Consider the following 12,907-nt stretch of genomic DNA (forward strand, 5'->3'; position numbering starts at 1 on the left):
GGCAGCAAAAAAGGCCACAACGAGCGCATCATCTGATCCTGTACTCTTGCCTCTTCCTGGTGATGTTGCGCTTATGTATTCCAGTTTGGAGGTTCTTCATTCTATGGTGCCAAACATGGATAAGCCTGTGACTTTCAAGATGCCGTTGGGGGTTGTAGGTTCAGATATAACATACGACTTCACCATTGACAAGAGGGACCTCGTTCAATTCCTCAACTTTGAAGAGCTTGATATAGCCTTCACGCAGCTCGCTATTTTGTAAGTTACAATATCATTTTCTTATTACATATTATACTTCATGCATGTCCTAATGTTTTTTACTTGAACAACAGGCACTTTAATCAAATCTGTCGAAACGGAGGACTTGAAGGAACATATGGCTTTATGTGTCCTCAAAGGGTGCAGAAAGAATTTAATACTGTGGAAGCAAGGTCAATCTACGTTATGACCACAATGACTCAGACCAGAAAGCTAATATATTTTGCACCTTACGTGGAAGGGTAAGTGTATTATTGTATTTGAGATATACAAGTTGTATGTGTCGGGTTATAATTAACATGGTTTGCCTTTTGCAGTTATCATTGGACTCTAATTGCTTGTGCCCCTTTTGACAACAAAGTTTACTGGTTCGATTCACTCTGTGGAAGTCCATCTGAAGAAACCAAAGATGTCATCGACACGTTAGTTTTTATTTATATATTTATTACTTGTGAAGTTTATACAAGCATGCTCTAATATCATTTTCTCTTATAATGTTGATAGGGCTTTTCATACTTTTAATGTTGTGGCGATTAAACAAAATAGACAAGCACCAACATGGATTCTTCCAAAGGTATATGTTATTTTGAACTAACTTTTAAACATTTTTGGATGAATTAAAGTTAATGTTTATAATCAATAATGTCTAATATTCAATTTTATATCTTATTTTTTTAGTACCGTTGTCAACAAGGACATGTTGAGTGTGGATATTATGTCATCCGCTACATGAATAACATAATTGAGACAGGAACGACTGAGAAATTAGACAAGGTAAAGATGAGTTACGTTGCATGACGTTCTTCAATTCATTTCATATTTTTGACTAAGTTTACTATGTTATTTTTTATTAACAGATATTTCAAAATACTGCGCCATATCTCATGGATGACATCAACTTGATGAGGGACACTTTGTCAACAACATTGGTAGAAAAAATTGAAATTTAGCTTTCAAATAGATAGGTTATTTCTCAAAAAATTCATTGTTAGATGTTTTCTCTCGGTTCCCTCTTATATGTACATGTTCATGATTTCCATTGTACAGAGAAGTAGTTACTTCTATTTCAGAATTGTTGGACCTAGCCAATACGTGTTCCTTGGTCTTAATTAACTACCTAGTTCTATTATATTGGCCGGTTTCCCTATTTTCGAATTGTGTTAAAAGAAATTTCAATGCTGTATATATATTAACTAGCTAATTGATCTTGTTCTGCGTGATCTGCACTGCCTACATTTATTTGGAACTGTAAACTGCAGGGTGGTAAAAATGAAAATCAGGCAGAATTTAAAAAAAATGTATTTTTAACGACGGTTATATATATAACCGCCGTTAAAAGAATATTCCGCGGCGGTTTATAAAAAAACCGCCGTTGAAATTCAAATTTCAATGGCGGTTTTTATTTTAACCGTCGTGGAAAGTGGATTTTCCACGGCGGTCAAATTTAAAACCGCCGTGGAAAATGGAGTTTCCACGGCGGTTAAACAGAAAACTGCCGTGGAAAATCAACTTTCACGGCGGTTCAAAACTGCCGTGTTTTCTTTACCTTTCAACGTCGCCTTTATCAACTTCACCTTCAAAATCGCCGTGAAAAGCCACTATTAACCGCCGTGAAAAGCCTTTTTTCTGGTAGTGAGTGCAACACTGGAGGAGGGTTGATCGTTCAGTGCGAGACACTATTTGGACAGATGTATCGGTAATATATTATAACAACTCAAATTTCATTTTCTTACAAGCTGCCTAACACTAATGTGTTGTTTTATATGTTTTGCAGTCTGCATTTGTTATAGATGAGAGCAGGAAGAAGTTTGTGGAGGGGAAGGCTGGGAGGGCACTGTGCTCTTTTCAATACTTTGTGACACACAAGCACTTGAAGGATCCTTCCACAGCCGACAAGTTCGAGGTTCCTAGCTTGATACGAGACCTGGTCAAATCAAAGTATTGGGCTGTTTTTGTAACGTCACGTCGTGATAGTCAATTTCGAGTAATAATCCTCACTCTTTTTGATATTAAATAGTCTGTTTTGTTTAATCTATATACTGTTTAATTGTGAATCTACTTTGTTTTTACAGGAATTAAGTGCCCAAAATAAGGAAAGGGTAAAGAAGAATGAATATCCCTATCGAAAGGGGTGCTTAGGTTATGCGGGCCTTGGGCAAGAGGTGACTCAGAAGGAGGGATCAGATTTCACTGTATCCCGTCAGATGCTGTGGGTATTGGCCAAGCAAAATAAAGATAGGAAAATTGATAATCCTCACGTTAAGGAGGTCGTGGACAGGATGGTGAGTATTATTCTAAATTAAATAATCCTCACGTTATTGTCAAATATCTTTAAGTATGAATAACTATGTCAATGTTTATTGCACCGGAGAGTTTGTTCCAGGAAGTTTTGTGGGGGCCATATTTTGCAGATGACCAAGATATATTGAGGAGGGCATTGGGGACTCCTGACCATCCTAGTCTTCTTAGAGGCATCGATTATGGAGTCACTAAGAGGGATTACTTCGGGTACCGACAAAAGCCCTCTTCATCGTGCATGCCTTCCTCTGCTGAGTTCATGGAGCTGAAGGAAGAAACACGTTGGTTAAAGGAGCAAGTTAAAGCACAAGCGCTCCTAATCGAGCAGTTGATCAAGAATCAAGCACCACAGCTGGCTCCGAATCTCAGACCAAGTTGCAAAGACAACTGCACATTCCCCTTGCTACCTGAGGTATAATACTTGTGTTTATACAATTACATTCAATTATTTATATATGTAGCTAACTTGTCTCCTATGTTAAATCAGGGTAAAGCAAACATTCAGTGTATGGCAGATAGCCCTAAACATCATACTGTTGCAACAGGTCGCATGTTTAATTTATCAAGGAAGAGTATGATTCATAATATGCCTCTCCCTACTGATCATGTGAGGGTGCAGTTAAACACTGCTATTGATGCTAATTATGCCCTCCCAATGCCCACCCCAGATGTAGAGACAGTGGCTCAAGCAGTGGGTAGCTTTGTCGCTTGGCCTAGCTATCTTTTTACGTTAGGACATCCTTCAAAGGTATATATGTATAGGTCTACACATTCTGTTGATTTAAAATAAACTCTGTTTTAATTAGTAATAGTTTGTTTGTCAGTTTAAGGGGAAGAAGAGCCTATTGGGCGATCACTCATTATCATCGCCATAGAAGTAGCCCTCTGAGCCTGTTCAAGTGGTATCATCAAGATTCCGAATATGTCTTGAGGAACATGCAGTTGGGGCCAAATTAGAACATGGCGAGGATTTCATGATTCCCTTAGAGTTTGAGCCAGAGGTCTACAATCGACCCTAGTCAGAGTAGGTCACAAATGAAGTATTGAAAGAAATTCTGACGCATGGAATAGCCAGAACAAATGTTTGTAACTTTTATATCAGGTATTTGTTAAAACCTTAACTAAATACTTAAGTACTTGAGCATTTATTCTATTGATATCTTTGTTTGTTGATTTAGGTATCTTTTCAAGAACTTTATAGTCCCCAGTGGCCTTGATGACAAGTTCAAGATTATCAGCCCCCACACTTTTACTGGCCACGAACCTGATATGAAGAAGAAAGACTTATCCAGAGACTTGGTGGATATCTTCATTTCTAGCGTAGCAACGCCTGAGACTTTGTTTTTGGTGCCTTCCTATCAAGGGTACGTAATATACTGAACTTTCATAAATTCTTTCATTTTCAAAATATTTTGTAATTGTTCTAATTGTTTCTCTTATACTTAGGGGACACTGGATGCTGATTGTGGTCAATCCCACAAAGTTGAGGATTGGTATCTCGATTCTCTTCATGGGGATCCAACCAATCGACCATTTATGGTTTTATTGTTCAATAAGTAACATTTATATCTATTATTTAAATTTAATTTAATTTATTACTTCAATCTAATTTTTGACAATCATTAATATTCAATTTTATTGTCTTCTCAGGGCTTTGTGCCTATACTGCACAAATCAAGCCTTACCTTGCCCCCCGGTAAAAAGCAGTCAATTTGACGATACCTTCCCATGACAGAAAGTGAAGGTATTCATTACTATTATTTACTATTCTACTAAATACGGTTTATTTATATGATTGACTAATATTATTTCCTTTTCTATTCTTTACAGTGCCCACGTTAGCCCAAAAAAAGCTCCGATTGTGGATATTGCATGATGAAATTCATGAAGGAGATAATTATTCACAATGCTGACACAATCCCTACGCAGGTAATATGCATTTGTTAAAGTTCAATTTATATATTTAAGAATTGTACTTACTATAGCTTTACATTTATATCTAACTTATGTCATAATGTATGGTTGCATACAGTACTTTGCCGACACATATTGCATAGTGTATTCATCCGCTCAGATGGAAGAAATCATTGAAGAGTTGGCGATGGCCTTATTTCGTCAGTGGGCACAAAATAAATAGGGAAGTACAAGACATTACATGTACAGCTTCAGTTTCAATTTTGGTTTTGGTTCATTGTTTGCTGTTGGTTAGTTTTTGGCATTGAACAACTTTGGCAATTGGCTAATTTTGGAATTGGTTCACCTTTTGTACTTGTCCAGAATTTTTACTTGCCTTAAACACTAGTTTTTTTTAATATGACAGTTGGTTTTGGTTCATTAAGATGTATATAATAATGTAAATTTTTGGTTTTGGTTACATTCAAATAGTTGAATTGGTTTAAATGCTGGCCTGCATGGTTCTGTTGAATATGCTCCTTTGTATGAGGTTTCAAAATTGCAGGGGGATGCTGGCACAGCAAAACCTGTATTAAAAAAAATTCCCATAATACTTGACAGTTATTACTTAAAACCGTCAAGTATTGTTCACTACTGTTGCACCATACTTGACAGTTTTGAGAACCGTCAAGTATTGATTACTTATAGTTGATGGTTTCTAATTAAAACCGTCAATTTTTGTTCTCCAATAATTGACAGTTTTGATGTTAACTGTCAAGTACTTAGAGAAATAGTTTACGGTTTTTCTGAAAAACCGTCAATTGCTTGAATAATAATTGACAGTTCTTCATATAAAAACCGTCAAATATCTGAGGTTGAAATATATGACGCCAGTATACTTGACGGTTTTTAATTGTTAAATATGACCCAAAATAACCGTCAAATATTTGTCATTTTGTTGTAGTGTATATATATAAAAATATATATATATATTATGTCTAATATTGCATAAAATTTAAACAGAATCTCATTGTTCATAGTAATTTATAAGTTGTTATAAATTATATATCTTATATTAATAAGTTATCAATGTAATAAATTAAATTAAATTATGAGTAAATTACATAAAAGTTTTCTAAATTTTGGATCATCTATAAATAACTCCCTTAATTAACATTATAAATTGATAATAAACTTTCCTCAGCTTTCAAGTTGTTGTGAATAGCCCCCAAATATCAATTGATATCCCGTTAAACCTTATCTTTATGTACATATAACAACTTCAAATTTGAAGTTATTTACATATACTTCCTAAATTTTAAATTGTGTATAAAAAAGTAATGGCAATACTGACCATATAAGAATGTTATATGCATATACATAAAAGTTTAAAAAGGCTAAGGAAGTTATATGTACATAATGACATAAATTTATTAGGGTCATATATAATTTAGTCTTATAGTATTTTTTAACTTCATTTCTTTATAATCATAAATGCTTTATTATTTTATAATATATATTACTAATGAATCATGCATTAATTAAATACCATGCATCATACAAGGAATTATTAGTTTACGTGTGTTGTTTTAATGGCAAGTGAATAATTGATACATAAACTCTGAAAATTAAAATGGCTACCAGAAATATCCAAGTGAGGAACAAGGTCATCATCATCATCATCATCATCATCATCATTTCCGTATAACCTTTAATTGAAAATAAAATTTATATAATTATATTAAAATTTAAGATATTTAAAATGATTTTATTTTAAAAAAATTATTTTTTAAAGATATATCCCCTTCTTGTAATTCTTTTAAGTGAAGTACAATTCTTTTTATATTTATTTTTTTTTGTATTAATATATCATATAATTAGTTGGTCTTATACAATTATAATAGATTATCTGAATTTTTTAAATTTCTTATCATTACATGAATTTTTTTATTTTTAAATCTGATATAAATTTTTATAAAATAAAAAATAAATTATACAAATTTGTTTTGAATTTTTTTAATTTGTGTTTATAATAAATTGTATAATAATATAAATTTTAATAAAATTATATAACTTTTATTTTCAAGTAAATTCTGTGATTGTTTTTAAAATAAAATTTTAATTTTTTTATAAAAAATAAATTAATTTTTACATCAGTGAACAATGCTTGCATATTTTTTTAAATTGATTTCTACAAATTTTAAGAGAAATCAAGTTTTAATTTAGTGAAATTTGTTAATTGGTATTAGTTTTAAAAATAAAATGTAGGAGAAAATATAAGCAAAAATGTAGGAGGTTTGGATAGGGATAATATGGCATTTTTAAATGTATATATGAATAACTGATCATTTTAAACAAATTTAATTTTTATTATCTTTTTTTTGAGCAAAAATTTAATTTTTATTATCATTTGTCATAAATATCACTCCCTATCGGCTTTTTTTTTTTTTTTTTTTTGCTAATTCTCCCTAATTATTATGTTGAAGAGAAAGCAATAATAATCAAGATGAAGACAAACGTGGGTTATGGCGGGAAATAAAGTTAAACACTTTTATTAAAAGCAACTAAAACAATGATTAGCAGAATCATTATAATTAACTATATAAAAGCTAACGTTGTCCGAATATGTACATAAAGAATTAAGAACAAATGGAAATATATATATATATATATATATATAGAGAGAGAGAGAGAGAGAGAGAGCCAATCACAAAAAATATGTGCTTCGGAAATCCTATATGAATAAATGACCTTGAAAGGGATATAAATGGGGACAACTTCTCAGCCACCCGCTTATCTGAAACTAACGCTATTCAATGCCGCTAGGGTTCTAAGATGGGCGTCCGTCCTCGAATTTTTTTTTTTTTTAATTTGCCAACCATATATCCATCCTATACACATAAGCTCTGAATTATTACTTCTCTTATCCTAATTATAAGGTACTCCTTGTTTTTTTTAAACTATAAGTCTGATGAAATGAATGGTTGTTATTCTAAATTACTTGATGTGGTATTAAATTTTCAATATCACCCACTCTATTCTTTATTGTCAAACTCACCAATTAACTCTTTGAATATGATGTTTTTACATTTTTAACTTATAAAATCATGTCAATTCACTCTTACACTTGTACTAGTTGCAAACTCGATTTTGAACTCACAAGTTTACTTGTTGAGTTTACCATTTTTATGTTTCTAAATTACAAAATCATGTCAACTTGCTCTTAAACTCTACTATTTTTTTTTTTTTGATTTGATTATAATCAATGACTTTATCTATAAATTTCATGAAATGTTTTTGGTTGGGTATAGTAAACTATGAATGTTGATATATTTAATTTCAATTATTTAGATTTGATCTATATTTAAATGAAATTATTATCATGTTATATTTTAACTATTTAATTATATATTTTTAATAGCTAATTATTGATAAAAATAAACTCTTAGAAGTTTATTATCTGAGTTAACAGTCTGAGTTTACATTTTTATCACTAGTTTGTTTAAATTAATAAGTTTGACAAAAGTTACTGACGATGAGAGGGAATGTAATATATTGATCTAAACAAATTTCTATTAAAATATGGGTATAATAAAAAAATTTATTTAACGTTTTGGCAGAATTAATGACTCAACAACTTATCCCTTATTTCGATGAGATATCTACGTGTGTCTTATAATAAGAATCAAAGGAAGTATGTTTTAGAATTTTTCATAGCTCTAATATACAAAGCATTCATTAATTCTTTTTGGATATGCACTTCATCAATAAATCAAGATCACGAGTTAATTACTTTTGGCCTAAAATTAAACTTGAAATGTAGTCATATAATACACATATATTTAATTTGTTGATACCTTTCTTCCACGGCCGTAACATATTTCAATCTGAATAGATGCTTTTTTCTATGCCACATAATTCCCATAATAAATATTAAATACAAAAGACAAATTTTAGTTGTGGCTGAAATTGTATTTATTAAAAGCAAAGCAACTTGATATATAATGAACAAGTTGATGATTTGTGGACCCTAATTAAGGAAAATTCTCCACAGCGTAAGGAAAAATTGAGGAGGGACTGTATCAAGACAATCTAATTAGCTGAATTTTTATAAGTACTCCTTCTCATTATAAATGTAGCTTAGCTAATTGATAAGTTTGTTTTGATCCTAAAAATAAGATTTTAGTCGACTTTATCTCACCAAATTATAATTTCTTTTTTAAAAAAACGTTAAAGATTTTCATCAATAAAGATATTTGTTTCATGTAAATGATTAAATGGGGTATTTTAGAAAGATCAATACATATGTATTACAAATATCTAACTTAAACTAGTTTTCATAATCCCTGTAAATTAATTATTTAACTCTTATATTTAGAATAAGGGTCTTGAACTAACTAGTGGACGTAATCAAACTACTTGTGATGAAGCAAAAATTAAGAAGTTGATCGCTTTACATTAATTTATAAATATAAATGTAAATACAGATTTGATTTTTATATGCTTTATGAAAAAATATGCAATTTTTATCTATAGCCATATTTTTTGTGATTTAAAAATGTAGAAATCAACTAATGGATGTATGTAGAAGATTCAATTTTGAAAATGGAGTAGAAAGGAAAGTAGGCTGGTTATGGCCGGTGCATGATTGTAGGTAATAACTAAAAACACCTTGTTGGTGATTTTGACCGATAAAAAGATATAATTGTCTTATGTGTGAATGATGAAAAGGTAGGGAGGGTTTCTATATATATATATATATATATATTGATAAGACACACACGCACATTTAATATTTTATACTGATCATTTTCCATTGGTTTAGTTGTGTTGTTTTTTTTTTTTTTTTTAAACCAGCGTTTAGTTGTGTTGTTAAGTGAAGGATACTCGTTTGGTTTTACATATGAGATGTAAGATAAATAACACAATAGATCAAAAACATACCGGGCCGGATCTTGGGTCGGGTCGGTCGGATCTTCTTAGCTCACGCTTAAGCTAGACTATAAAAGTTTGAGCTTTTAAGTGTACAGTAGAGCACCTCTTTTGCAAGAAAGAAAATAAGAGAGAGAGAGAGATAGTAGGAAAGCTCTACTACTGGAGTGATTTGAACTGATGGGGGGAAGCATCTATTTATAGCTTTTGTCAGGGATATTTTGGGTAGCATAAAAATATCCACTGAGCCCATAAGATAAAATCCGAGATAAGATGTAATATATCCTTATCTCATAATATCATGATATTTGAATTTAAATCCAGAATCAATCACAATTAATTCTAAATATATATACTTAATATATATTTAATCTACACAATATAAATTAATTAATTTAATATAAATTAATTAGATTTATATCGTAACCGATTGGATATGATTCAGGGTGTTTGACCAAGTCAAACATATCACAATATCGCTTGGATATTTGACTAATATATTCTCTTTATACCCGGTCAAATAATCCGGCCCATCAAGGGCGAATCCAAGCCCAAAAATCTAACATCTCCCACTCGCACTTGATGGGCTGCCCATCGTGCGATAGCTAAATCTTTCATTGCTTCATACTAGGTGTCTGTCGTGACCGCGTGGGCATGACGTCATCGATTCGGGCGCCTGTGCACTAGGAATCCTTTATGCAGGACCAGCACACAAGAACACCCTTAGTGTACCTGCAAATTATATGCTTGTTGCCTCGAATGCCCTAGTTTTATCCATACACTTTACTTGTGGCATATCTAATCCCTCTCGAGTTATTTTGTTTACTCAGATTGTCTTCTCATACGTATGGTATCCACACTTGCTTAGTTGTTCTGTTCAACCTGCAAGGGACATGTCACAGACACCAACGTAGATGTGTATTTCAGGATAAATCTTCCTTCTGACTATTCACCATTTAGATTTGGCATAGTCGCTTTCTCAATCTTGACCCGTTAGATCGCATCATTCTTGACCATGGAGTTTAGGCTAGAGTAGCTGCCACTAAACCAAAACCTTGTGATGTTGTCTAAGTCTTAAGGGCATCATGAAAGGTTTTATTTCCTTTCTGGGACTCACACCGTAATGGATCAAGGATCTTCCATCTACGTCCCTTGTTGTGGATTTGAGTGAGCTCATGCAGTATGAATTGCATGCTACAGTGCTCAATCCACCAAGTGGAGTATGTCGCTTTTGGTTTTAATAGCACTGTACAGACTTAAGTTCCAAATGCACTCCAACATTTGAACCAGGAGCTCTTTCATCACAACTACATATGACGTCTTACTAGTGAAGAGTTCCTTGTTTGGCTACAGGTCTCATGGACGACACATTATCCATGATTCGGCCCAAACTTTTATGGGTCTCATCTTAGTCTAGCTGAGGTGACATTTGCGCAGTGATTCTTCTCTACCATCTCATGGTGATCATCTGCTGTTAAACCTTCTATATCCCATGAGAACATAGCAAGACGGTTGCTCGTGTGAGTGAGCCAACCTTGTGACTTGTACGACATATTTGTATTGCATACCTTATGCCTATGCATGTATAAATACACAAATATACAAGAAAAATTTCTTTGAACTAGATAAAATGCATTGAATTACTAAGTAAGAGGAAAAAGGTTCAGTACAACATGCCTTGTGCCTGCGTATTTGAACAAAAAAAAGGATCAAAAAGAAAAAGGGGTTCAATACATCATGCTCTACGCATGCCCAAGGCCTTTACATGCTTGGCGAAAGGATCTCTAGCTATAGGCTTGGTTAGGGGATCTGCCAACATCTTATGAGTGGACAAGTATTGAACTGTCACTTGTTTCTTAGCGATCATATCCCTTACAAAGTGATATTTTATGTCTATATGCTTAGTACGATTGTGGTACTTAGGGTCCTTTGCATAGGCTATTGCTGCTTGACTATCGCAGTGAATCAGAGTTGGTCCCTCACTCCCACCATGGATTCCCAATCGTACTAAGAATCTTTTGAGCCACACAGCTTCTTGGACAGCTGCAGAACAAGCTACATATTCTGCTTCCATGGATGAAAGAGACACACACGTTTGTTTCTTGCTACTCCAGGAGATTGCTCCGTTATTCAGTAGGAAAGCATAGCCTGACGTCGAGTGTCGCTCGTCCAGGTCTCCTGCCCAATCAGCATCGGAATAACCCTCCGCACGAAGGCCATTTCCTTGATAGCATAGCTCATAGTCCATGGTTCCTTTTAGATATCTCATAATCCTCTTTACAGCTTCCTAGTGTTTGACTCCTAGATTGGATTGGAATCGACTCACAAGTCCGACTGCGAAGCATATGTCTGGCCTGGTACACAACATGGCATACATTAGGCTGCCAACGGCACTTGAGTATGGGACTCTCTTCATGCGCTCTATATCGCATTGTTTTGTAGGGTGCATTTCCTCACTTAGGTTATGTCCCTTAACCACAGGGGTATCCATAGGCTTGCAGTCTCTCATATTGAAACGCTCAAGAATCTTTGCTATGTATGCCTTTTGTGACAATGACAGCAATTTTCTAGAACGATCTCTTCTTATCTTAACACCTAAGATATATTCTGCTTCGCCCATGTCTTTCATCTCGGAGTTCAAGGATAACCACTCTTTGATCATCTTTATTAGTTTCAGATTGGTACCAGCTAGTAGTATGTCGTCGACATAGAGGGATAGAATGACAAAGTTGTCTCCAAACCGCTTGATATAAATGCAGTGATCTTCCTCGATCATTTCAAAGTCATAGGAGCTTATGGCTTTGTGGAACCTTAAGTACCACTGCCTAGATGATTACTTAAGTCCATAAATGGATCTCAAGAGTTTACAAACCTTTTGTTCATTCCCTTTCTGTATGAAGCCCTCAGGCTGTTCCATATAGATTTCCTCATCTAGTTCTCCGTTCAAGAAAGCGGTTTTTACATCCATCTGATGTAACTCTAAGTTTAAACTTGCTACTAAAGCCAGTATCAGTCGTATCGAGTTGAAATGTACAACAGGTGAGAAGGTGTCTGCGTAATCCACTCCTTCCCGTTGTGTATACCCTTTGGCAACTAACCTTGCTTTGGGTTTATCAATTGATCCATCAGCCTTATGTTTGTACTTGAGAACCCACTTGCTCCCAATTGCCTTTCGACCAGGTGGTAGATCAACTAATTCCCATACTTGGTTGGATTCCATGGAATCCATTTCCTCTTGTAAGGCCTTCTGCCATTTTTCTTTAGCAGGTCTTGTTAGTGCTTCTTTAACACTTACGGGGTCTCTTTCATCGTTTTCTGGACTAACGATGAAGGTTGCTCCTTCAATTGAGAAGCGTCTCTTAGGAGTTTTGTCTCTGTTACTTCTCTTAAGTGGGGTTGTTGTAGGACTTACTTCCTGTGACTAGGTTAAACCTTGTTGTGAAAATGGCTCAACCCTCCCACTCGGATCAGTAGATTGAGGAACACTTTGTTGTACCTCATTGCCATCATCCTCATAAAGACAGCT

Source organism: Neltuma alba, unplaced genomic scaffold, assembly GCF_004799145.2.
Source record: "Neltuma alba isolate B1F8T4 unplaced genomic scaffold, ASM479914v2 tig00010603_pilon, whole genome shotgun sequence".
In the NCBI taxonomy this organism is placed as follows: Eukaryota; Viridiplantae; Streptophyta; class Magnoliopsida; order Fabales; family Fabaceae; genus Neltuma; species Neltuma alba.